At 50.0% G+C, this 27,598-nt stretch overlaps 1 pseudogene; it reads left to right on the top strand.

The window, feature by feature from the left end:
• Window positions 1-27,598, top strand: part of LOC124020807 — a 105,449-nt pseudogene that overhangs the window by 37,372 nt on the left and 40,479 nt on the right.

The raw sequence follows: 27,598 nt of genomic DNA, 5'->3' as shown, positions 1-27,598 counted from the left end.
CTGTAAAGCCTATTGTAAATCGGAAAGTGCATTTAGATTAACAAGAATATAATCTTTTAAGTCTCGCTCTTTTCGCACTGAATGTGGATCTAGCGTTTGTCTGCCGATCATTTCAGAGCGCTGTGTTTTAGGGACCGCTCACTGTAGACAACTGACTGCCAACATTTTCACGCGACTCTACATGTATAATCGGTGCGCTCTTGGTTAGAAAATTACGTTCAAAGGTACTGAGTACTGTCGGCCAGAAAACACTATTGGTATGTCTGAGCCCTTAGCGATCCTTAGCGTTCCTTAGTGGTCCTTAGTAATCCTCAGCAATTCTAATATCCTAAACTTTTGTTTGTTCTTCACTGTTGTCAGAACTGTCACATTAGCAAAGCCAGGGACTCTCTTCTCCTCTCTCCTCTTCTCCCCTCTCCTCTCCTCTCCTTTTCTCCCCTCTCCTCTCCTCTCCTCTTCTCCTCTCTCCTCTCCTCTTCTCCCCTCTCCTCTCCTCCCCTTTTATCCTCTCTCCTCTCCTCCCCTCTTCTCCTCTCTTCTCCCCTCTCCTCCCTTCCCCTCTTATCCTCCCCTCCCCTCTTCTCCTCTCTCCTCCCCTCTTATTCCTTCTCTCTCTCCTCCCCTGATATCTGATGTACTCACTACAGTGGGTGTTCTCTCTCTCTCTCTCCTCCCCTGATATCTGATGTACTCACTACAGTGGGTGTTCTCTCTCTCCTCCCCTGATATCTGATGTACTCACTACAGTGGGTGTCCTCTCTCTCTCTCTCTCTCCTCCTGATATCTGATGTACTCACTACAGTGGGTGTTCTGATGTACTCTCTCTCTCTCTCCTCCCCTGATATCTGATGTACTCACTACAGTGGGTGTTCTCCTCTCTCCTCCCTGATATCTGATGTACTCACTACAGTGGGTGTCCTCTCTCTCTCCTCCCCTGATATCTGATGTACTCACTACAGTGGGTGTCCTCTCTCTCTCTCTCCTCCCCTGATATCTGATGTACTCACTACAGTGGGTGTTCTCTCTCTCTCTCTCTCTCTCTCTCTCTCTCTCTCTTCTCTCTCTCTCTCTCTCTCTCTCTCTCTCTCTCTCTCTCTCTCTCCTCCCCTGATATCTGATGTACTCACTACAGTGGGTGTTCTCTCTCTCTCTCTCCTCCCCTGATATCTGATGTACTCACTACAGTGGGTGTTCTCTCTCTCTCTCCTCCCCTGATATCTGATGTACTCACTACAGTGGGTGTTCTCTCTCTCCTCCCCTGATATCTGATGTACTCACTACAGTGGGTGTTCTCTCTCTCTCTCTCTCTCCCTGATATCTGATGTACTCACTACAGTGGGTGTTCTCTCTCTCTCTCCTCCCCTGATATCTGATGTACTCACTACAGTGGGTGTTCTCTCTCTCCTCCCCTGATATCTGATGTACTCACTACAGTGGGTGTTCTCTCTCTCCTCCCCTGATATCTGATGTACTCACTACAGTGGGTGTTCTCTCTCTCTCTCTCCCCCCTGATATCTGATGTACTCACTACAGTGGGTGTTCTCTCTCCTCTCCTCCCTGATATCTGATGTACTCACTACAGTGGGTGTTCTCTCTCTCCTCCCTGATATCTGATGTACTCACTACAGTGGGTGTTCTCTCTCTCTCCCCTGATATCTGATGTACTCACTACAGTGGGTGTTCTCTCTCTCTCTCTCTCCCTGATATCTGATGTACTCACTACAGTGGGTGTTCTCTCTCTCTCTCCTCCCCTGATATCTGATGTACTCACTACAGTGGGTGTTCTCTCTCTCTCTCTCTGATGTACTCCTCCCTGATATCTGATGTACTCACTACAGTGGGTGTTCTCTCTCTCTCTCTCCTCCCTGATATCTGATGTACTCACTACAGTGGGTGTTCTCTCTCTCCTCCCTGATATCTGATGTACTCACTACAGTGGGTGTTCTCTCTCTCCTCTCTCCTCCCTGATATCTGATGTACTCACTACAGTGGGTGTTCTCTCTCTCTCTCCTCCCCTGATATCTGATGTACTCACTACAGTGGGTGTCCTCTCTCTCTCTCTCTCCTCCCTGATATCTGATGTACTCACTACAGTGGGTGTTCTCTCTCTCTCTCTCTCCCCTGATATCTGATGTACTCACTACAGTGGGTGTTCTCTCTCTCTCCTCCCCTGATATCTGATGTACTCACTACAGTGGGTGTTCTCTCTCTCTCTCCTCCCTGATATCTGATGTACTCACTACAGTGGGTGTTCTCTCTCTCTCCTCTCTCCTCCCTGATATCTGATGTACTCACTACAGTGGGTGTTCTCTCTCTCCTCTCCTCCCCTGATATCTGATGTACTCACTACAGTGGGTGTTCTCTCTCTCTCTCTCCCTCCCCTGATATCTGATGTACTCACTACAGTGGGTGTTCTCTCTCTCTCTCTCTCCCCCTGATATCTGATGTACTCACTACAGTGGGTGTTCTCTCTCTCTCTCTCTCCTCCTCTGATCTACTCACTACAGTGGGTGTCCTCTCTCCTCCCCTGATATCTGATGTACTCACTACAGTGGGTGTTCTCTCTCTCTCTCTCTCCCCTGATATCTGATGTACTCACTACAGTGGGTGTTCTCTCTCTCTCCTCTCTCCTCCCTGATATCTGATGTACTCACTACAGTGGGTGTTCTCTCTCTCCTCTCTCCTCCCCTGATATCTGATGTACTCACTACAGTGGGTGTTCTCTCTCTCTCTCTCCCCTGATATCTGATGTACTCACTACAGTGGGTGTCCTCTCTCTCTCTCCCCTGATATATGATGTACTCACTACAGTGGGTGTTCTCTCTCTCTCTCCCTCTGATATCTGATGTACTCACTACAGTGGGTGTTCTCTCTCTCCTCTCTCCTCTGATATCTGATGTACTCACTACAGTGGGTGTTCTCTCTCTCTCTCCTCCCTGATATCTGATCTACTCACTACAGTGGGTGTTCTCTCTCCTCCCCTGATATCTGATGTACTCACTACAGTGGGTGTTCTCTCTCTCTCTCTCTCTCTCCCCTGATATCTGATGTACTCACTACAGTGGGTGTTCTCTCTCTCTCTCTCCCCCTGATATCTGATGTACTCACTACAGTGGGTGTTCTCTCTCTCTCTCCTCCCCTGATATCTGATGTACTCACTACAGTGGGTGTTCTCTCTCTCTCTCTCCTCCCCTGATATCTGATGTACTCACTACAGTGGGTGTTCTCTCTCTCTCCTCTCTCCTCCCCTGATATCTGATGTACTCACTACAGTGGGTGTTCTCTCTCTCCTCCCCTGATATCTGATGTACTCACTACAGTGGGTGTTCCTCTCTCTCCTCTCTCCTCCCCTGATATCTGATGTACTCACTACAGTGGGTGTTCTCTCTCTCTCTCCCCTGATATCTGATGTACTCACTACAGTGGGTGTTCTCTCTCTCCTCCCCTGATATCTGATGTACTCACTACAGTGGGTGTTCTCTCTCTCTCTCTCCTCCCCTGATATCTGATGTACTCACTACAGTGGGTGTTCTCTCTCTCTCTCTCTCCTCCCCTGATATCTGATGTACTCACTACAGTGGGTGTTCTCTCTCTCTCTCTCCTCCCCTGATATCTGATGTACTCACTACAGTGGGTGTTCTCTCTCTCTCTCTCTGTTTCTCATCTCTATGTATCATCTATTTCATGTTCCCTCCCCTGATATCTGATGTACTCACTACAGTGGGTGTTCTCTCTCTCTCTCTCTCCCCCTGATAGTCTTTAGTCAATTGCTCTCCTCTTGTTACGATTTCTGAAAATGTTTACAGGGTAAAGTTTTATGGACTCTCCTCCCCTTTCCAGTCCAGGATGAGGCTGAATCTGTGTCCTGGAAACCAGCAGTGGGTGTTCTAACGTCTGTTTTCATCCTTTCTGTCTTCCAGCTGGACATGAAATATTTATCTCCATTGTTGTTGTCTTATGAAGACCGGCTCACTGAGAAAGATGTCTCTCCTGCAGACCTCTGATGTACTCACTACAGTGGGTGTGTGTGTCTGTGTGTCTCTCCTGTGATATCTGATGTGTGTGTGTGTGTTCTGTGTGTGTCTGTGTGTGTATCTGATGTGTCACTACAGTGTGTGTTCTGTGTGTCTCTCCCTCCCCCTGATATCTGATGTACTCACTGTGGGTGTGTGTGTCTCCTGATATCTGATGTTGGGTGTCTTCTGCTGATGTTCTCACTACAGTGTTTCTATTAGTGTCACCCTGTTATTCTCCTGTTAATATCTTTATGCTTTTTGAATGTGTTATGGTCTATTTAAATCTGATAACACAAGTGGGTGATTAGGAGTCATTGAACATGTACTCACTCATGCTCAGCCAGTATATTACATGATTACTCAGCCATTGACCATGCATCATGCTCAGCCAGTATATTAGTGATTACAGTGGGCCATTGACCATGCATCATGTTCCCTGTGAGCCAGTCTTTAGTGATTAGGAGCCATTGACCATGTTTATCATTTTAGGATGCTCAGCCAGTATATTGTGATTAGGAGCCATTGACCATGCATCATGTCTTCAGCCAGTATATTAGTGATTAAGAGCCATTGACCATGCATCATCCTCAGACCAGTATATTAGTGATTAAGAGCCATTGACCATGCATCATGCTCAGCCAGTATATTAGTGATTAAGAGCCATTGACCATGCATCATGCTCAGCCAGTATATTAGTGATTAAGAGCCATTGACCATGCATTCTCCTGTTAATATCAGCCAGTATATTTAAAAGTGATTCAGAGCCATTGACCATGCATCATGCTCAGCCAGTATATTAGTGATTAGGAGCCATTGACCATGCATCATGCTCAGCCAGTATATTAGTGATTAGGAGCCATTGACCATGCATCATGCTCAGCCAGTATATTAGTGATTAAGAGCCATTGACCATGCATCATGCTCAGCCAGTATATTAGTGATTAGAGCCATTGACCATGCATCATGCTCAGCCAGTATATTAGTGATTAAGAGCCATTGACCATGCATCATGCTCAGCCAGTATATTAAAGTGAATAAGAGCCATTGACCATGCATCATGCTCAGCCAGTATATTAGTGATTAAGAGCCATTGACCATGCATCATGCTCAGCCAGTATATTAGTGATTAAGAGCCATTGACCATGCATCATGCTCAACCAGTATATTAGTGATTAAGAGCCATTGACCATGCATCATGCTCAGCCAGTATATTAGTGATTAAGAGCCATTGACCATGCATCATGCTCAGCCAGTATATTAGTGATTAAGAGCCATTGACCATGCATCATGCTCAGCCAGTATATTAAAGTGAATAAGAGCCATTGACCATGCATCATGCTCAGCCAGTATATTAAAGTGAATAAGAGCCATTGACCATGCATCATGCTCAGCCAGTATATTAAAGTGAATAAGAGCCATTGACCATGCATCATGCTCAGCCAGTATATTAAAGTGAATAAGAGCCATTGACCATGCATCATGTATATTAAAGTGAATAAGAGCCATTGACCATGCATCATGCTCAGCCAGTATATTAGTGATTAAGAGCCATTGACCATGCATCATGCTCAGCCAGTATATTAGTGATTAAGAGCCATTGACCATGCATCATGCTCAGCCAGTATATTAAAGTGAATAAGAGCCATTGACCATGCATCATGCTCAGCCAGTATATTAAAGTGAATAAGAGCCATTGACCATGCATCATGCTCAGCCAGTATATTAAAGTGAATAAGAGCCATTGACCATGCATCATGCTCAGCCAGTATATTAAAGTGTGGGGTGAAGACATCCAATGAAAGTGAGTTAAGGGCATAGAGAGATGCCTGGTCTACCCAGGCTCTGGTTGAAATCGGCTCAGCTATGTCAAACTAAACTGTTCGAGTCCTAGTCTACCCAGGCTCTGGTTGAAATAGGCTAAGCTTTGTCCCACTATACTTTTCGAGGCCTGGTCTACCCAGGCTCTGGTTGAAATAGGCTCAGCTATGTCACACTAAACTGTTCAAGGCCTGGTCTACCCAGGCTCTGGTTGAAATAGGCTCAGCTATGTCCCACTAAAATGTTCAAGGCCTGGTCTACCCAGGCTCTGGTTGAAATAGGCTCAGCTATGTCCCACTAATCTGTTCGAGGGCTGGTCTACCCTGGCTCTGGTTGAAATCGGCTCAGCTATGTCCCACTAAACTGTTCCAGGCCTGGTCTACCCAGGCTCTGGTTGAAATAGGCTCAGCCATGTCGCAGTAAACTGTTCGAGGCCTGGTCTACACAGGCTCTGGTTGAAATAGGCTCAGGTTTGTCCCACTAAACTCTTCAAGGCCTGGTCTACCCAGGCTCTGGTTGAAATAGGCTCAGCTATGTCGCACTAAACTGTTCGAGGCCTGGTCTACCCAGGCTCTGGTTGAAATAGGCTCAGCTATATCCCACTAAACTGTTCGCGGCCTGGTCTGGTTGAAATAGGCTCAGCTTTGTCCCACTAAACTGTTCGAGGCCTGGTCTACCCAGGCTCTGGTTGAAATAGGCTCAGCTATGTCCCACTAAAATGTTCCAGGCCTGGTCTACACAGGCTCTGGTTGAAATAGCCTCAGGTTTGTCCCACTAAACTGTTCGAGGCCTGGTTTACCCAGGTTCTGGTTGAAATCGAGGCCTGGTCTGCCCAGACTCTGGTTGAAATAGTCTCAGCTATGTCACACTAAACTGTTCGAGGCCTGGTCTACCCAGGCTCTGGTTGAAATCCGCTCAGCTATGTCACACTACACTGTTCGAGGCCTGGTCTACACAGGCTCTGGTTGAAATAGGCTCAGGTTTGTCCCACTAAACTTTTCGAGGCCTGGTCGACCCAGGCTCTGGTTGAAATAGGCTCAGCTTTGTCACACTAAACTGTTCGAGTCCTGGTCTACCCAGGTTCTGTTTGAAATCGCGGCCTGGTCTACCCAGGCTCTGGTTGAAATCGGGTCAGCTATGTCCCACTAAACTGTTCGAGGCCTGGTCTACCCAGGCTCTGGTTGAAATCGGCTCAGCTATGTCGCACTAAACTGTTCGAGGCCTGGTCTACCCAGGCTCTGGTTGAAATCGGCTCAGCTATGTCCCACTAAACTGTTCGAGGGCTGGTCTACCCAGGTTCTGGTTGAAATAGGCTCAGCTATGTCACACTAAACTGTTCGAGGCCTGGTCTACCCAGGCTCTGGTTGAAATCTGCTCAGCTATGTTGCACTAAACTGTTCGAGGCCTGGTCTACCCAGGCTCTGGTTGAAATCGGCTCAGCTATGTCCCACTAAACTGTTCGAGGGCTGGTCTACCCAGGTTCTGGTTGAAATAGGCTCAGCTATGTCGCACTAAACTGATCGAAGCCTGGTCTACCCAGGCTCTGGTTGAAATAGGCTCAGCTTTGTCCCACTAAACTGTTCGAGGCCTGGTCTATCCAAGCTCTTGTTGAAATCGGCTCAGCTATGTCCCACTAAAATGTTCAAGGCCTGGTGTACCCAGGCTCTGGTTGAAATCGGCTCAGCTATGTCGCACTAAACTGTTTGAGGCCTGGTCTGCCCAGGCTCTGGTTGAAATAGGCTCATCTTTGCCACACTAAACTGTTCGAGGCCTGGTCTACCCAGGCTCTGGTTGAAATAGGCTCAGCTTTGTCCCACTAAACTGTTCGAGGCCTGGTCTGCCCAGGCTCTGGTTGAAATAGACTCAGGTTTGTCCCACTAAACTCTTCAAGGCCTGGTCTACCCAGGCTCTGGTTGAAATCGGGTCAGCTATGTCCCACTAAACTGTTCGAGGCCTGGTCTGCCCAGGCTCTGGTTGAAATAGACTCAGGTTTGTCCCACTAAACTCTTCAAGGCCTGGTCTACCCAGGCTCTGGTTGAAATCGGGTCAGCTATGTCCCACTAAACTGTTCGAGGCCTGGTCTACCCAGGCTCTGGTTGAAATCGGCTCAGCTATGTCCCACTAAAATGTTCCAGGCCTGTTCTACACAGGCTCTGGTTGAAATAGGCTCAGGTTTGTCCCACTCAACCCTTCGAGGCCTGGTCTACCCAGGATCTGGTCTAAATTGGCTCAGCTTTGTCACACTAAACTGTTTGAGGCTTGGTCTACCCATGATCTGGTCTAAATTGGCTCAGCTTTGTCAAACTAAACTGTTCGAGGCCTGGTCTACCTAGGTTCTGGTTGAAATCGAGGCCTTGTCAACCCAGGATCTGGTCTAAATAGGCTCAGCTTTGTCCCACTAAACTGTTCGAGGCCTGGTCAACCCAGGTTCTGGTTGAAATCGAGGCCTGGTCAACCCAGGACCTGGTTGAAATAGGCTCAGGTTTGTCCCACTAACCTGTTCGAGGCCTGGTTTGCCCAGGATCTGGTTGAAATAGGCCCAGTTATGTCACACTAAACTGTTCGCGGCCTGGTCTGGTTGAAATAGGCTCAGCTTTGTCCCACTAAACTGTTGGAGGCCTGGTCTACCCAGGCTCTGGTTGAAATAGGCTCAGCTATGTCCCACTAAAATGTTCCAGGCCTGGTCTACACAGGCTCTGGTTGAAATAGGCTCAGGTTTGTCCCACTAAACTGTTCGAGGCCTGGTTTACCCAGGTTCTGGTTGAAATCGAGGCCTGGTCTGCCCAGACTCTGGTTGAAATCCGCTCAGCTATGTCACACTAAACTGTTCGAGGCCTGGTCTACCCAGGCTCTGGTTGAAATCCGCTCAGCTATGTCACACTACACTGTTCGAGGCCTGGTCTACACAGGCTCTGGTTGAAATAGGCTCAGGTTTGTCCCACTATACTCTTCAAAGCCTGGTCTACCCAGGCTCTGGTTGAAATCGGCTCAGCTATGTCCCACTAAACTGTTCGAGGCCTGGTCTACACAGGCTCTGGTTGAAATAGGCTCAGGTCTGTCCCACTAAACTTTTCCAGGCCTGGTCGACCCAGGCTCTGGTTGAAATAGGCGCAGCTTTGTCACACTAAACTGTTCGAGGCCTGGTCTACCCAGGTTCTGTTTGAATTCACGGCCTGGTCTACCCAGGCTCTGGTTGAAATAGGCTTAGCTATGTCACACTAAACTGTTCGAGGCCTGGTCTACCCAGGCTCTGGTTGAAATCGGGTCAGCTATGTCCCACTAAACTGTTCGAGGCCTGGTCTACCCAGGCTCTGGTTGAAATCGGCTCAGCTATGTCGCACTAAACTGTTCGAGGCCTGGTCTACCCAGGCTCTGGTTGAAATCGGCTCAGCTATGTCCCACTAAACTGTTCGAGGGCTGGTCTACCCAGGTTCTGGTTGAAATAGGCTCAGCTATGTCGCACTAAACTGATCGAGGCCTGGTCTACCCAGGCTCTGGTTGAAATCGGCTCAGCTATGTCCCACTAGTCGCTCTGGATAAGAGCGTCTGCTAAATGACTTAAATGTAAATGTAAATGTAATCTGTTCGAGGGCTGGTCTACCCAGGCTCTGGTTGAAATCGGCTCAGCTATGTCCCACTAAAATGTTCCAGGCCTGGTCTACCCAGGCTCTGGTTGAAATAGGCTCAGCTATGTCGCACTAAACTGTTTGAGGCCTGGTCTGCCCAGGCTCTGGTTGAAATAGGCTCAGCTTTGTCACACTAAACTGTTCGAGGCCTGGTCTACCCAGGCTCTGGTTGAAATAGGCTCAGCTTTGTCCCACTAAACTGTTCGAGGCCTGGTCTGCCCAGGCTCTGGTTGAAATAGGCTCAGGTTTGTCCCACTAAACTCTTCAAGGCCTGGTCTACCCAGGCTCTGGTTGAAATCGGGTCAGCTATGTCCCACTAAACTGTTCGAGGCCTGGTCTACCCAGGCTCTGGTTGAAATAGGCTCAGGTTTGTCCCACTAAACTGTTCGAGGCCTGGTTTACCCAGGTTCTGGTTGAAATCGAGGCCTGGTCTGCCCAGACTCTGGTTGAAATAGTCTCAGCTATGTCCCACTAAAATGTTCCAGGCCTGGTCTGCCCAGGCTCTGGTTGAAATAGGCTTAGCTATGTCACACTAAACTGTTCGAGGCCTGGTCTGCCCAGGCTCTGGTTGAAATAGGCTCAGCTTTGTCACACTAAACTGTTCGAGGCCTGGTCTGCCCAGGCTCTGGTTGAAATAGGCTCAGCTATGTCCCACTAAAATGTTCCAGGCCTGGTCTACACAGGCTCTGGTTGAAATAGGCTTAGCTATGTCACACTAAACTGTTCGAGGCCTGGTCTGCCCAGGCTCTGGTTGAAATAGGCTCAGCTTTGTCACACTAAACTGTTCGAGGCCTGGTCTACCCAGGCTCTGGTTGAAATAGGCTCAGCTTTGTTGCACTAAACTGTTCGAGGCCTGGTCTACCCAGGCTCTGGTTGAAATAGGCTCAGCTTTGTCACACTAAACTGTTCGAGGCCTGGTCTACCCAGGCTCTGGTTGAAATAGGCTCAGGTTTGTCCCACTAAACTCTTCAAGGCCTGGTCTACCCAGGCTCTTGTTGAAATCGGGTCAGCTATGTCCCACTAAACTGTTCGAGGCCTGGTCTACCCAGGCTCTGGTTGAAATCGGCTCAGCTATGTCCCACTAAAATGTTCCAGGCCTGTTCTACACAGGCTCTGGTTGAAATCGGCTCAGGTTTGTCCCACTAAACCCTTCGAGGCCTGGTCTACCCAGGCTCTGGTTGAAATAGGCTTAGCTATGTCACACTAAACTGTTCAAGGCCTAGTCTACCCAGGCTCTGGTTGAAATAGGCTCAGGTTTGTCCCACTAAACTGTTCGAGGCCTGGTCTACACAGGATCTGGTTGAAATAGGCTCAGGTTTGTCCCACTAAACTCTTCAAGGCCTGGTCTACCCAGGCTCTGGTTGAAATCGGGTCAGCTATGTCCCACTAAACTGTTCGAGGCCTGGTCTACCCAGGCTCTGGTTGAAATCGGCTCAGCTATGTCCCACTAAAATGTTCCAGGCCTGTTCTACACAGGCTCTGGTTGAAATAGGCTCAGGTTTGTCCCACTCAACCCTTCGAGGCCTGGTCTACCCAGGATCTGGTCTAAATTGGCTCAGCTTTGTCACACTAAACTGTTTGAGGCTTGGTCTACCCATGATCTGGTCTAAATTGGCTCAGCTTTGTCAAACTAAACTGTTCGAGGCCTGGTCTACCTAGGTTCTGGTTGAAATCGAGGCCTTGTCAACCCAGGATCTGGTCTAAATAGGCTCAGCTTTGTCCCACTAAACTGTTCGAGGCCTGGTCAACCCAGGTTCTGGTTGAAATCGAGGCCTGGTCAACCCAGGACCTGGTTGAAATAGGCTCAGGTTTGTCCCACTAACCTGTTCGAGGCCTGGTTTGCCCAGGATCTGGTTGAAATAGGCCCAGTTATGTCACACTAAACTGTTCGCGGCCTGGTCTGGTTGAAATAGGCTCAGCTTTGTCCCACTAAACTGTTGGAGGCCTGGTCTACCCAGGCTCTGGTTGAAATAGGCTCAGCTATGTCCCACTAAAATGTTCCAGGCCTGGTCTACACAGGCTCTGGTTGAAATAGGCTCAGGTTTGTCCCACTAAACTGTTCGAGGCCTGGTTTACCCAGGTTCTGGTTGAAATCGAGGCCTGGTCTGCCCAGACTCTGGTTGAAATCCGCTCAGCTATGTCACACTAAACTGTTCGAGGCCTGGTCTACCCAGGCTCTGGTTGAAATCCGCTCAGCTATGTCACACTACACTGTTCGAGGCCTGGTCTACACAGGCTCTGGTTGAAATAGGCTCAGGTTTGTCCCACTATACTCTTCAAAGCCTGGTCTACCCAGGCTCTGGTTGAAATCGGCTCAGCTATGTCCCACTAAACTGTTCGAGGCCTGGTCTACACAGGCTCTGGTTGAAATAGGCTCAGGTTTGTCCCACTAAACTTTTCCAGGCCTGGTCGACCCAGGCTCTGGTTGAAATAGGCGCAGCTTTGTCACACTAAACTGTTCGAGGCCTGGTCTACCCAGGTTCTGTTTGAATTCACGGCCTGGTCTACCCAGGCTCTGGTTGAAATAGGCTTAGCTATGTCACACTAAACTGTTCGAGGCCTGGTCTACCCAGGCTCTGGTTGAAATCGGGTCAGCTATGTCCCACTAAACTGTTCGAGGCCTGGTCTACCCAGGCTCTGGTTGAAATCGGCTCAGCTATGTCGCACTAAACTGTTCGAGGCCTGGTCTACCCAGGCTCTGGTTGAAATCGGCTCAGCTATGTCCCACTAAACTGTTCGAGGGCTGGTCTACCCAGGTTCTGGTTGAAATAGGCTCAGCTATGTCGCACTAAACTGATCGAGGCCTGGTCTACCCAGGCTCTGGTTGAAATCGGCTCAGCTATGTCCCACTAGTCGCTCTGGATAAGAGCGTCTGCTAAATGACTTAAATGTAAATGTAAATGTAATCTGTTCGAGGGCTGGTCTACCCAGGCTCTGGTTGAAATCGGCTCAGCTATGTCCCACTAAAATGTTCCAGGCCTGGTCTACCCAGGCTCTGGTTGAAATAGGCTCAGCTATGTCGCACTAAACTGTTTGAGGCCTGGTCTGCCCAGGCTCTGGTTGAAATAGGCTCAGCTTTGTCACACTAAACTGTTCGAGGCCTGGTCTACCCAGGCTCTGGTTGAAATAGGCTCAGCTTTGTCCCACTAAACTGTTCGAGGCCTGGTCTGCCCAGGCTCTGGTTGAAATAGGCTCAGGTTTGTCCCACTAAACTCTTCAAGGCCTGGTCTACCCAGGCTCTGGTTGAAATCGGGTCAGCTATGTCCCACTAAACTGTTCGAGGCCTGGTCTACCCAGGCTCTGGTTGAAATAGGCTCAGGTTTGTCCCACTAAACTGTTCGAGGCCTGGTTTACCCAGGTTCTGGTTGAAATCGAGGCCTGGTCTGCCCAGACTCTGGTTGAAATAGTCTCAGCTATGTCCCACTAAAATGTTCCAGGCCTGGTCTGCCCAGGCTCTGGTTGAAATAGGCTTAGCTATGTCACACTAAACTGTTCGAGGCCTGGTCTGCCCAGGCTCTGGTTGAAATAGGCTCAGCTTTGTCACACTAAACTGTTCGAGGCCTGGTCTGCCCAGGCTCTGGTTGAAATAGGCTCAGCTTTGTCACACTAAACTGTTCGAGGCCTGGTCTACCCAGGCTCTGGTTGAAATAGGCTCAGCTTTGTTGCACTAAACTGTTCGAGGCCTGGTCTACCCAGGCTCTGGTTGAAATAGGCTCAGCTTTGTCACACTAAACTGTTCGAGGCCTGGTCTACCCAGGCTCTGGATGAAATAGGCTCAGGTTTGTCCCACTAAACTCTTCAAGGCCTGGTCTACCCAGGCTCTTGTTGAAATCGGGTCAGCTATGTCCCACTAAACTGTTCGAGGCCTGGTCTACCCAGGCTCTGGTTGAAATCGGCTCAGCTATGTCCCACTAAAATGTTCCAGGCCTGTTCTACACAGGCTCTGGTTGAAATCGGCTCAGGTTTGTCCCACTAAACCCTTCGAGGCCTGGTCTACCCAGGCTCTGGTTGAAATAGGCTTAGCTATGTCACACTAAACTGTTCAAGGCCTGGTCTACCCAGGCTCTGGTTGAAATAGGCTCAGGTTTGTCCCACTAAACTGTTCGAGGCCTGGTCTACACAGGATCTGGTTGAAATAGGCTCAGGTTTGTCCCACTAAACTGTTCGAGGCCTGGTTTACCCAGGTTCTGGTTGAAATCGAGGCCTGGTCTGCCCAGACTCTGGTTGAAATAGGCTCAGTTATGAAACACTAAACTGTTCGAGGCCTGGTCTAACCAGGCTCTGGTTGAAATAGGCTCAGCTATGTCACACTAAACTGATAGAGGCCTGGTCTACCCAGGCTCTGGTTGAAATCGGCTCAGCTATGTCCCACTAATCTGTTCGAGGGCTGGTCTACCCAGGCTCTGGTTGAAATCGGCTCAGCTATGTCTCACTAAACTGTTCGAGGCCTGGTCTACCCAGGCTCTGCTTGAAATCGGCTCAGCTATGTCGCTCTAAACTGTTCGAGGCCTGGTCTACCCAGGCTCTGGTTGAAATCGGCTCAGCTATGTCCCACTAAACTGTTCGAGGGCTGGTCTACCCAGGCTCTGGTTGAAATAGGCTCAGCTATGTCGCACTAAACTGATCAAGGCCTGGTCTACCCAGGCTCTGGTTGAAATAGGCTCAGCTTTGTCCCACTAAACTGTTCGATGCCTGGTCTATCCAAGCTCTTGTTGAAATCGGCTCAGCTATGTCCCACTAAAATGTTCAAGGCCTGGTCTACCCAGGCTCTGGTTGAAATAGGCTCAGTTATGTCACACTAAACTGTTCGAGGCCTGGTCTACCCAGGCTCTTGTTGAAATCGGCTCAGCTATGTCACACTAAACTGTTCGAGGCCTGGTCTACCCAGGCTCTGGTTGAAATCGGCTCAGCTATGTCCCACTAAAATGTTCCAGGCCTGTTCTACACAGGCTCTGGTTGAAATAGGCTCAGGTTTGTCCCACTAAACCCTTCGAGGCCTGGTCTACCCAGGCTCTGGTTGAAATAGGCTTAGCTATGTCACACTAAACTGTTCAAGGCCTGGTCTACCCAGGCTCTGGTTGAAATAGGCTCAGGTTTGTCCCACTAAACTGTTCGAGGCCTGGTCTACACAGGATCTGGTTGAAATAGGCTCAGGTTTGTCCCACTAAACTGTCCGAGGCCTGGTTTACCCAGGTTCTGGTTGAAATCGAGGCCTGGTCTGCCCAGACTCTGGTTGAAATAGGCTCAGTTATGTCACACTAAACTGTTCGAGGCCTGGTCTAACCAGGCTCTGGTTGAAATAGGCTCAGCTATGTCACACTAAACTGATAGAGGCCTGGTCTACCCAGGCTCTGGTTGAAATGGGCTCAGCTATGTCCCACTAATCTGTTCGAGGGCTGGTCTACCCAGGCTCTGGTTGAAATCGGCTCAGCTATGTCTCACTAAACTGTTCGAGGCCTGGTCTACCCAGGCTCTGGTTGAAATCGGCTCAGCTATGTCGCTCTAAACTGTTCGAGGCCTGGTCTACCCAGGCTCTGGTTGAAATCGGCTCAGCTATGTCCCACTAAACTGTTCGAGGGCTGGTCTACCCAGGCTCTGGTTGAAATAGGCTCAGTTATGTCACACTAAACTGTTCGAGGCCTGGTCTAACCAGGCTCTGGTTGAAATAGGCTCAGCTATGTCACACTAAACTAATAGAGGCCTGGTCTACCCAGGCTCTGGTTGAAATCGGCTCAGCTATGTCCCACTAATCTGTTCGAGGGCTGGTCTACCCAGGCTCTGGTTGAAATCGGCTCAGCTATGTCCCACTAAAATGTTCCAGGCCTGGTCTACCCAGGCTCTGGTTGAAATCGGCTCAGCTATGTCGCACTAAACTGTTTGAGGCCTGGTCTACACAGGCTCTGGTTGAAATAGGCTTAGCTATGTCACACTAAACTGTTCGAGGCCTGGTCTGCCCAGGCTCTGGTTGAAATAGGCTCAGCTTTGTCACACTAAACTGTTCGAGGCCTGGTCTACCCAGGCTCTGGTTGAAATAGGCTCAGCTATGTCGCACTAAACTGATCAAGGCCTGGTCTACCCAGGCTCTGGTTGAAATAGGCTCAGTTATGTCACACTAAACTGTTCGAGGCCTGGTCTAACCAGGCTCTGGTTGAAATAGGCTCAGCTATGTCACACTAAACTGATAGAGGCCTGGTCTACCCAGGCTCTTGTTGAAATCGGGTCAGCTATGTCCCACTAAACTGTTCGAGGCCTGGTCTACCCAGGCTCTGGTTGAAATCGGCTCAGCTATGTCCCACTAAAATGTTCCAGGCCTGTTCTACACAGGCTCTGGTTGAAATAGGCTCAGGTTTGTCCCACTAAACCCTTCGAGGCCTGGTCTACCCAGGCTCTGGTTGAAATAGGCTTAGCTATGTCACACTAAACTGTTCAAGGCCTGGTCTACCCAGGCTCTGGTTGAAATAGGCTCAGGTTTGTCCCACTAAACTGTTCGAGGCCTGGTCTACACAGGATCTGGTTGAAATAGGCTCAGGTTTGTCCCACTAAACTGTTCGAGGCCTGGTTTACCCAGGTTCTGGTTGAAATCGAGGCCTGGTCTGCCCAGACTCTGGTTGAAATAGGCTCAGTTATGTCACACTAAACTGTTCGAGGCCTGGTCTAACCAGGCTCTGGTTGAAATAGGCTCATCTATGTCACACTAAACTGATAGAGGCCTGGTCTACCCAGGCTCTGGTTGAAATCGGCTCAGCTATGTCCCACTAATCTGTTCGAGGGCTGGTCTACCCAGGCTCTGGTTGAAATCGGCTCAGCTATGTCTCACTAAACTGTTCGAGGCCTGATCTACCCAGGCTCTGGTTGAAATCGGCTCAGCTATGTCGCTCTAAACTGTTCGAGGCCTGGTCTACCCAGGCTCTGGTTGAAATCGGCTCAGCTATGTCCCACTAAACTGTTCGAGGGCTGGTCTACCCAGGCTCTGGTTGAAATAGGCTCAGCTATGTCGCACTAAACTGATCAAGGCCTGGTCTACCCAGGCTCTGGTTGAAATAGGCTCAGCTTTGTCCCACTAAACTGTTCGATGCCTGGTCTATCCAAGCTCTTGTTGAAATCGGCTCAGCTATGTCCCACTAAAATGTTCAAGGCCTGGTCTACCCAGGCTCTGGTTGAAATAGGCTCAGTTATGTCACACTAAACTGTTCGAGGCCTGGTCTAACCAGGCTCTGGTTGAAATAGGCTCAGCTATGTCACACTAAACTGATAGAGGCCTGGTCTACCCAGGCTCTGGTTGAAATCGGCTCAGCTATGTCCCACTAATCTGTTCGAGGGCTGGTCTACCCAGGCTCTGGTTGAAATCGGCTCAGCTATGTCCCACTAAAATGTTCCAGGCCTGGTCTACCCAGGCTCTGGTTGAAATAGGCTCAGCTTTGATGCACTAAACTGTTCGAGGCCTGGTCTACCCAGGCTCTTGTTGAAATCGGCTCAGCTATGTCCCACTAAACTGTTCGAGGCCTGGTCTACCCAGGCTCTGGTTGAAATCGGCTCAGCTATGTCCCACTAAAATGTTCCAGGCCTGTTCTACACAGGCTCTGGTTGAAATAGGCTCAGGTTTGTCCCACTAAACCCTTCGAGGCCTGGTCTACCCAGGCTCTGGTTGAAATAGGCTTAGCTATGTCACACTAAACTGTTCAAGGCCTGGTCTACCCAGGCTCTGGTTGAAATAGGCTCAGGTTTGTCCCACTAAACTGTTCGAGGCCTGGTCTACACAGGATCTGGTTGAAATAGGCTCAGGTTTGTCCCACTAAACTGTTCGAGGCCTGGTTTACCCAGGTTCTGGTTGAAATCGAGGCCTGGTCTGCCCAGACTCTGGTTGAAATAGGCTCAGTTATGTCACACTAAACTGTTCGAGGCCTGGTCTAACCAGGCTCTGGTTGAAATAGGCTCATCTATGTCACACTAAACTGATAGAGGCCTGGTCTACCCAGGCTCTGGTTGAAATCGGCTCAGCTATGTCCCACTAATCTGTTCGAGGGCTGGTCTACCCAGGCTCTGGTTGAAATCGGCTCAGCTATGTCTCACTAAACTGTTCGAGGCCTGATCTACCCAGGCTCTGGTTGAAATCGGCTCAGCTATGTCGCTCTAAACTGTTCGAGGCCTGGTCTACCCAGGCTCTGGTTGAAATCGGCTCAGCTATGTCCCACTAAACTGTTCGAGGGCTGGTCTACCCAGGCTCTGGTTGAAATAGGCTCAGCTATGTCGCACTAAACTGATCAAGGCCTGGTCTACCCAGGCTCTGGTTGAAATAGGCTCAGCTTTGTCCCACTAAACTGTTCGATGCCTGGTCTATCCAAGCTCTTGTTGAAATCGGCTCAGCTATGTCCCACTAAAATGTTCAAGGCCTGGTCTACCCAGGCTCTGGTTGAAATAGGCTCAGTTATGTCACACTAAACTGTTCGAGGCCTGGTCTAACCAGGCTCTGGTTGAAATAGGCTCAGCTATGTCACACTAAACTGATAGAGGCCTGGTCTACCCAGGCTCTGGTTGAAATCGGCTCAGCTATGTCCCACTAATCTGTTCGAGGGCTGGTCTACCCAGGCTCTGGTTGAAATCGGCTCAGCTATGTCCCACTAAAATGTTCCAGGCCTGGTCTACCCAGGCTCTGGTTGAAATAGGCTCAGCTTTGTTGCACTAAACTGTTCGAGGCCTGGTCTACCCAGGCTCTTGTTGAAATCGGCTCAGCTATGTCCCACTAAACTGTTCGAGGCCTGGTCTACCCAGGCTCTGGTTGAAATCGGCTCAGCTATGTCCCACTAAAATGTTCCAGGCCTGTTCTACACAGGCTCTGGTTGAAATAGGCTCAGGTTTGTCCCACTAAACCCTTCGAGGCCTGGTCTACCCAGGCTCTGGTTGAAATAGGCTTAGCTATGTCACACTAAACTGTTCAAGGCCCGGTCTACCCAGGCTCTGGTTGAAATAGGCTCAGGTTTGTCCCACTAAACTGTCTGAGGCCTGGTTTACCCAGGTTCTGGTTGAAATCGAGGCCTGGTCTGCCCAGACTCTGGTTGAAATAGGCTCAGTTTTGTCCCACTAAACTGTTCGAGGCCTGGTCTACACAGGATCTGGTTGAAATAGGCTCAGGTTTGTCCCACTAAACTGTCTGAGGCCTGGTTTACCCAGGTTCTGGTTGAAATAGAGGCCTGGTCTGCCCAGACTCTGGTTGAAATAGGCTCAGTTATGTCACACTAAACTGTTCGAGGCCTGGTCTACCCAGGCTCTGGTTGAAATCGGCTCAGCTATGTCCCACTAAAATGTTCCAGGCCTGGTCTACCCAGGCTCTGGTTGAAATCGGCTCAGCTATGTCGCACTAAACTGTTTGAGGCCTGGTCTACACAGGCTCTGGTTGAAATAGGCTTAGCTATGTCACACTAAACTGTTCGAGGCCTGGTCTGCCCAGGCTCTGGTTGAAATAGGCTCAGCTTTGTCACACTAAACTGTTCGAGGCCTGGTCTACCCAGGCTCTGGTTGAAATAGGCTCAGCTATGTCGCACTAAACTGATCAAGGCCTGGTCTACCCAGGCTCTGGTTGAAATAGGCTCAGCTTTGTCCCACTAAACTGTTCGAGGCCTGGTCTATCCAAGCTCTTGTTGAAATCGGCTAAGCTATGTCCCACTAAAATGTTCAAGGCCTGGTCTACCCAGGCTCTGGTTGAAATAGGCTCAGTTATGTCACACTAAACTGTTCGAGGCCTGGTCTAACCAGGCTCTGGTTGAATTAGGCTCAGCTATGTCCCACTAAACTGTTTGAGGCCTGGTCTACCCAGGCTCTGGTTGAAATCGGCTCAGCTATGTCGCACTAAACTGTTCGAGGCCTGGTCTACCCAGGCTCTGGTTGAAATCGGCTCAGCTATGTCCCACTAAACTGTTCGAGGGCTGGTCTACCCTGGCTCTGGTTGAAATAGGCTCAGCTTTGTCACACTAAACTGTTCGAGGCCTGGTCTACCGAGGCTCTGGTTGAAATAGGCTCAGGTTTGTCCTACTAAACTCTTCAAGGCCTGGTCTACCCAGGCTCTTGTTGAAATCGGGTCAGCTATGTCCCACTAAACTGTTCGAGGGCTGGTCTACCCTGGCTCTGGTTGAAATAGGCTCAGCTTTGTCACACTAAACTGTTCGAGGCCTGGTCTACCCAGGCTCTGGTTGAAATAGGCTCAGCTTTGTCCCACTAAACTGTTCGAGGCCTGGTCTACCCAGGCTCTGGTTGAAATAGACTCAGGTTTGTCCCACTAAACTCTTCAAGGCCTGGTCTACCCAGGCTCTTGTTGAAATCGGGTCAGCTATGTCCCACTAAACTGTTCGAGGCCTGGTCTACCCAGGCTCTGGTTGAAATCGGCTCAGCTATGTCCCACTAAAATGTTGCAGGCCTGTTCTACACAGGCTCTGGTTGAAATAGGCTTAGCTATGTCACACTAAACTGTTCAAGGCCTGGTCTACCCAGGCCCTGGTTGAAATAGGCTCAGGTTTGTCCCACTAAACTTTTCGAGGCCTGGTCGACCCAGGCTCTGGTTGAAATAGGCTCAGCTTTGTCACACTAAACTGTTCGAGGCCTGGTCTACCCAGGTTCTGTTTGAAATAGGCTTAGCTATGTCACACTAAACTGTTTGAGGCCTGGTCTGCTCAGGCTCTGGTTGAAATAGGCTCAGCTTTGTCACACTAAACTGTTCGAGGCCTGGTCTACCCAGGCTCTGGTTGAAATAGGCTCAGCTTTGTCCCACTAAACTGTTCGAGGCCTGGTCTACCCAGGCTCTGGTTGAAATAGGCTCAGGTTTGTCCCACTAAACTGTTCGAGGCCTGGTCTACCGAGGCTCTGGTTGAAATAGGCTCAGGTTTGTCCCACTAAACTCTTCAAGGCCTGGTCTACCCAGGCTCTTGTTGAAATCGGGTCAGCTATGTCCCACTAAACTGTTCGAGGCCTGGTCTACCCAGGCTCTGGTTGAAATCGGCTCAGCTATGTCCCATTAAAATGTTGCAGGCCTGTTCTACACAGGCTCTGGTTGAAATAGGCTTAGCTATGTCACACTAAACTGTTCAAGGCCTGGTCTACCCAGGCCCTGGTTGAAATAGGCTCAGGTTTGTCCCACTAAACTTTTCGAGGCCTGGTCGACCCAGGCTCTGGTTGAAATAGGCTCAGCTTTGTCACACTAAACTGTTCGAGGCCTGGTCTACCCAGGTTCTGTTTGAAATAGGCTTAGCTATGTCACACTAAACTGTTTGAGGCCTGGTCTGCTCAGGCTCTGGTTGAAATAGGCTCAGCTTTGTCACACTAAACTGTTCGAGGCCTGGTCTACCCAGGCTCTGGTTGAAATAGGCTCAGCTTTGTCCCACTAAACTGTTCGAGGCCTGGTCTACCCAGGCTCTGGTTGAAATAGGCTCAGGTTTGTCCCACTAAACTGTTCGAGGCCTGGTCTACCGAGGCTCTGGTTGAAATAGGCTCAGGTTTGTCCCACTAAACTCTTCAAGGCCTGGTCTACCCAGGCTCTTGTTGAAATCGGGTCAGCTATGTCCCACTAAACTGTTCGAGGCCTGGTCTACCCAGGCTCTGGTTGAAATCGGCTCAGCTATGTCCCACTAAAATGTTGCAGGCCTGTTCTACACAGGCTCTGGTTGAAATAGGCTTAGCTATGTCACACTAAACTGTTCAAGGCCTGGTCTACCCAGGCCCTGGTTGAAATAGGCTCAGGTTTGTCCCACTAAACTTTTCGAGGCCTGGTCGACCCAGGCTCTGGTTGAAATAGGCTCAGCTTTGTCACACTAAACTGTTCGAGGCCTGGTCTACCCAGGTTCTGTTTGAAATCGCGGCCTGGTCTACCCAGGCTCTGGTTGAAATAGGCTTAGCTATGTCACACTAAACTGTTTGAGGCCTGGTCTGCTCAGGCTCTGGTTGAAATAGGCTCAGCTTTGTCACACTAAACTGTTCGAGGCCTGGTCTACCCAGGCTCTGGTTGAAATAGGCTCAGGTTTGTCCCACTAAACTTTTCGAGGCCTGGTCGACCCAGGCTCTGGTTGAAATAGGCTCAGCTTTGTCACACTAAACTGTTCGAGGCCTGGTCTACCCAGGTTCTGTTTGAAATCGCGGCCTGGTCTACCCAGGCTCTGGTTGAAATAGGCTTAGCTATGTCACACTAAACTGTTTGAGGCCTGGTCTACCCAGGCTCTGGTTGAAATCGGGTCAGCTATGTCTCACTAAACTGTTCGAGGCCTGGTCTACCCAGGCTCTGGTTGAAATTGTCTCAGCTATGTCCCACTAAACTGTTCAAGGGCTGGTCTACAAAGGCTCTGGTTGAAATAGGCTCAGCTATGTCACACTAAACTGATAGAGGCCTGGTCTACCCAGGCTCTGGTTGAAATCGGCTCAGCTATGTCCCACTAATCTGTTCGAGGGCTGGTCTACCCAGGCTCTGGTTGAAATCGGCTCAGCTATGTCCCACTAAAATGTTCCAGGCCTGGTCTACCCAGGCTCTGGTTGAAATAGGCTCAGCTATGTCGCACTAAACTGTTCGAGGCCTGGTCTGCCCAGGCTCTGGTTGAAATAGGCTTAGCTATGTCACACTAAACTGTTCGAGGCCTGGTCTGCCCAGGCTCTGGTTGAAATAGGCTCAGCTTTGTCCCACTAAACTGTTCGAGGCCTGGTCTACCCAGGCTCTGGTTGAAATCGGCTCAGCTATGTCCCACTAAATGTTCCAGGCCTGGTCTACCCAGGCTCTGGTTGAAATAGGCTCAGCTATGTCGCACTAAACTGTTTGAGGCCTGGTCTACACAGGCTCTGGTTGAAATAGGCTTAGCTATGTCACACTAAACTGTTCGAGGCCTGGTCTGCCCAGGCTCTGGTTGAAATCGGCTCAGCTTTGTCACACTACACTGTTCGAGGCCTGGTCTACACAGGCTCTGGTTGAAATAGAGGCCTGGTCTCCCCAGGTTCTGGTTGAAATAGGCTGAGCTATGTCGCACTAAACTCTTCAAGGCCTGGTCTACCCAGGATCTGGTCTAAATTGGCTCAGTTTTGTCCCACTAAACTGTTCGAGGCCTGGTCTACCCAGGCTCTGGTTGAAATGGGCTCAGCTATGTCACACTAAACTGATAGAGAGAGGCCTGGTCTACCCAGTCTCTGGTTGAAATCGCTGCCTGGTCTACCCAGGCTCTGGTTGAAATGGACTCAGCCATGTTACATTAAACTGATAGAGAGAGGCCTGGTCTACCCAGGCTCTGGTTGAAATAGGCTCAGCTTTGTCCCTTAAATTTTTTTGAGGCCTGGTCTATCCAGGCTCTGGTTGAAATCGGCTCAGCTATGTCCCACTAAATTGTTTGAGGCCTGGTCTACCCAGGCTCTGGTTGAAATGGACTCAGCTATGTCACACTAAACTGATAGAGAGAGGCCTGGTCTACCCAGTGTCGTGGAAATTTCCTCTATTTACCAAATCATGAGCGCAAACCACACACAAGTCAGAGTTAGTTATCAAAGTCCATCTTTAATTATATGAGCTCTATCATAACCCTGTGACTCTCAGATTAATTCAGTGTCTCTCAATGAATTCTCTGAGAGCCCCCTTACAATGCAACTGAGATCCTTTAATAGCAAAGAACACACATAGTCAGACAGCATAGACATCATTCAGCTTTGTCTCCTTTCTCAAACCCCAGAACCATAAACCAATCCTCCATATCAACAGGCATATATCAAATTGTCCTTTAGATACAACCAATCCTGGACAAGCTCACAGGGAGGAGAGTGAGGCTATAGGTTAAGATTAAAGGGAGCATGAGAATGATTCCAGACACGGACATCTCCCCGATGGGAAAAGTAGGGAGTGACTGGCACACAGACACAGTGGAGCAAAAGATATGTTTACACATGATGACACTTTGACCTCTCCCCTCTCTGTGGCCCATGCAACTTCGTCTTGACATAGAACATATACCTGCAACCTCGCCACAGTATTATACAAAAATAACATTCTGATGAGAAATAACTTACAAACATATGATGAATATAAAACATATTACCTATGTTACCAACCAATTCTGATTATTTCCCAACACCAGGCTCTGGGTAAAATAGGCTCAGCTTTGTCCCACTAAACTGTTCGAGGCCTGATCTACCCAGGCTCTTGTTTAAATAGGCTCAGCTTTGTCGCACTAAACTGATCAAGGCCTGATCTACCCAGGCTCTTGTTTAAATAGGCTCAGCTTTGTCACACTAAACTGTTCGAAGCCTGGTCTTCCCAGGCTCTGGTTGAAATCGGCTCAGCTATGTCCCACTAAATTGTTTGAGGCTCTGATTGAAATAGGCTCAGCTATGTCGCACTAAACTGATCAAGGCCTGATCTACCCAGGCTCTTGTTCAAATAGGCTCAGCTTTGTCCCACTAAACTGCTCGAGGCCTGGTCTACCCAGGCTCTGGTTGAAATTGGCTCAGCTACGTCACACTAAATGACACCCTATTCCCTATATAGTGTACTACTTTAGACCAGAGCCCAATTGCACCATATTCCCTATATAGTGCACTATGTGCTCTATGATCCCTGAGAGCTGTCCAGGTAGTTTTTGTGATCCAGTGTAATTGATTGATTGATTGGTTGTGTGTAGGAGGAGTTGAGAAGATTCCGGGGCCGTGTGGAGGAGGTGGTGCAGGAGAACCAGAAGCTACACCAGGACCTGAAACAGACAGGAGGAGTCAGCCACAAGGAGTGGTGAGTACTGTCTCTCTGTCAGGAGGAGTCAGCCACAAGGAGTGGTGAGTACTGCCTCTCTGTCTGGAGGAGTCAGCCACAAGGAGTGGTGAGTACTGTCTCTCTGTCTGGAGGAGTCAGCCACAAGGAGTGGTGAGTACTGTCTCTCTGTCTGGAGGAGTCAGCCACAAGGAGTGGTGAGTACTGTCTCTCTGTCTGGAGGAGTCAGCCACAAGGAGTGGTGAGTACTGTGTCTCTGTCAGGAGGAGTCAGCCACAAGGAGTGGTGAGTACTGTCTCTCTGTCAGGAGGAGTCAGCCACAAGGAGTGGTGAGTACTGTCTCTCTGTCAGGAGGAGTCAGCCACAAGGAGTGGTGAGTACTGTCTCTCTGTCAGGAGGAGTCAGCCACAAGGAGTGGTGAGTACTGTCTCTCTGTCTGGAGGAGTCAGCCACAAGGAGTGGTGAGTACTGTGTCTCTGTCTGGAGGAGTCAGCCACAAGGAGTGGTGAGTACTGTCTCTCTGTCTGGAGGAGTCAGCCACAAGGAGTGGTGAGTACTGTCTCTCTGTCAGGAGGAGTCAGCCACAAGGAGTGGTGAGTACTGTCTCTCTGTCTGGAGAAGTCAGCCACAAGGAGTGGTGAGTACTGTCTCTCTGTCTGGAGGAGTCAGCCACAAGGAGTGGTGAGTACTGCCTGTCTCTCTGTCTGGAGGAGTCAGCCACAAGGAGTGGTGAGTACTGCCTGTCTCTCTGTCTGGAGGAGTCAGCCACAAGGAGTGGTGAGTATTGTCTCTCTGTCTGGAGGAGTCAGCCACAAGGAGTGGTGAGTACTGTGTCTCTGTCTGGAGGAGTCAGCCACAAGGAGTGGTGAGTACTGCCTGTCTCTCTGTCTGGAGGAGTCAGCCACAAGGAGTGGTGAGTACTGCCTGTCTCTCTGTCTGGAGGAGTCAGCCCCAAGGAGTGGTGAGTACTGTCTCTCTGTCAGGAGGAGTCAGCCACAAGGAGTGGTGAGTACTGTCTCTCTGTCAGGAGGAGTCAGCCACAAGGAGTGGTGAGTACTGTCTCTCTGTCTGGAGGAGTCAGCCACAAGGAGTGGTGAGTACTGTGTCTCTGTCTGGAGGAGTCAGCCACAAGGAGTGGTGAGTACTGCCTGTCTCTCTGTCTGGAGGAGTCAGCCACAAGGAGTGGTGAGTACTGCCTGTCTCTCTGTCTGGAGGAGTCAGCCCCAAGGAGTGGTGAGTACTGTCTCTCTGTCAGGAGGAGTCAGCCACAAGGAGTGGTGAGTACTGTCTCTCTGTCAGGAGGAGTCAGCCACAAGGAGTGGTGAGTACTGTCTCTCTGTCAGGAGGAGTCAGCCCCAAGGAGTGGTGAGTACTGTCTCTCTGTCAGGAGGAGTCAGCCACAAGGAGTGGTGAGTACTGCCTCTCTGTCTGGAGGAGTCAGCCACAAGGAGTGGTGAGTACTGCCTGCCTCTCTATCTGGAGGAGTCAGCCACGAGGAGTGGTGAGTACTGTCTCTCTGTCAGGAGGAGTCAGCCACAAGGAGTGGTGAGTACTGTCTCTGTCAGGAGGAGTCAGCCACAAGGAGTGGTGAGTACTGCCTCTCTGTCAGGAGGAGTCAGCCACAAGGAGTGGTGAGTACTGCCTGTCTCTGTCTATCTGTCCCTGTTTGTTTGTGTGTGAGAAAGAGAGGAGACTCTGTCTTGACACTTTTCTATCTCCCCTCGCTATCTCCTCTCCCCTCTCCCCCCCAGGAGGCAGCTCCAGGAGCAGGCCCGTCTGGTACTTCAGGAGAACCAGGTCCTGATAGAGCAGCTGGAGGTGCAGCATACGAAGGCTAAGGACAGTCATGGGAGACATTTGACTGAGGGTAGGTAGGGACAGACACCAGCAATCACCCCTGAGCCTCCCTCTTTCAGATTCTACTATAGAAACTAGTTACATTCTGTTTCTACATTCTACACATTAACGCTGAATCAAACCCTAATAGAGGTGTCTGGTAGAAGTCACCCTGCTGGAGGTGTCTGGTAGAAGTCACCCTGCTGGAGGTGTCTGGTAGAAGTCACCCTGCTGGAGGTGTCTGGTAGAAGTCACCCTGCTGGAGGTGTCTGGTAGAAGTCACCCTGCTTGAGGTGTCTGGTAGAAGTCACCCTGCTGGAGGTGTCTGGTAGAAGTCACCCTGCTTGAGGCTGTCTGGTAGAAGTCACCCTGCTGGAGGTGTCTGGTAGAAGTCACCCTGCTGGAGGTGTCTGGTAGAAGTCACCCTGCTGGAGGTGTCTGGTAGAAGTCACCCTGCTGGAGGTGTCTGGTAGAAGTCACCCTGCTGGAGGTGTCTGGTAGAAGTCACCCTGCTGGAGGTGTCTGGTAGAAGTCACCCTGCTGGAGGTGTCTGGTAGAAGTCACCCTGCTTGAGGTGTCTGGTAGAAGTCACCCTGCTGGAGGTGTCTGGTAGAAGTCACCCTGCTGGAGGTGTCTGGTAGAAGTCACCCTGCTGGAGGTGTCTGGTAGAAGTCACCCTGCTGGAGGTGTCTGGTAGAAGTCACCCTGCTGGAGGTGTCTGGTAGAAGTCACCCTGCTGGAGGTGTCTGGTAGAAGTCACCCTGCTGGAGGTGTCTGGTAGAAGTCACCCTGCTGGAGGTGTCTGGTAGAAGTCACCCTGCTGGAGGTGTCTGGTAGAAGTCACCCTGCTGGAGGTGTCTGGTAGAAGTCACCCTGCTGGAGGTGTCTGGTAGAAGTCACCCTGCTGGAGGTGTCTGGTAGAAGTCACCCTGCTGGAGGTGTCTGGTAGAAATCTTCAGAGTTGAAAGTTATCCCCATGAACTGTTCCTCCCCCCTCTCTCTCTCTCCCCTCCTCCCTCACTCCTCTCTTCCCTCATGGTCCCTCCCTCCCCACTCTCCTCCCTCCTCTCCAGTCTCTAAGGTGTGTAAGCAGCTGATGTTGCTGGAGGCAGAGAAGCAGAGGCTGGAGGGGGAGCTGGAGGTAACGAGGAGAGAGCTCCACACTCTGCAGACCGAACACCTGCAGGCACGGTGCAGTCTGGAGAATGCAGTCAGCTGGGACGAACACCACGCCATCGCCACCAAACTCAAACGGTAGTTATAATACACTGGGATGAACACCATCACCACCAAACTCAAACGGTAGTTATAATACACTGGGATGAACACCATCACCACCAAACTCAAACGGTAGTTATAATACACTGGGATGAACACCATCACCACCAAACTCAAACGGTAGTTATAATACACTGGGATGAACACCATCACCACCAAACTCAAACGGTAGTTATAATACACTGGGATGAACACCACACCATCACCACCAAACTCAAACGGTAGTTATAATGTGGTCATAGGTTCAGACGTGCTCATAGGATCAGACGTGCTCATAGGATCAGACGTGGTCATAGGTTCAGACGTGGTCATAG

Source organism: Oncorhynchus gorbuscha, unplaced genomic scaffold (assembly GCF_021184085.1).
Source record: "Oncorhynchus gorbuscha isolate QuinsamMale2020 ecotype Even-year unplaced genomic scaffold, OgorEven_v1.0 Un_scaffold_922, whole genome shotgun sequence".
Taxonomy (NCBI): Eukaryota; Metazoa; Chordata; class Actinopteri; order Salmoniformes; family Salmonidae; genus Oncorhynchus; species Oncorhynchus gorbuscha.
This window is presented reverse-complemented; position numbering and strand designations above follow the sequence as displayed.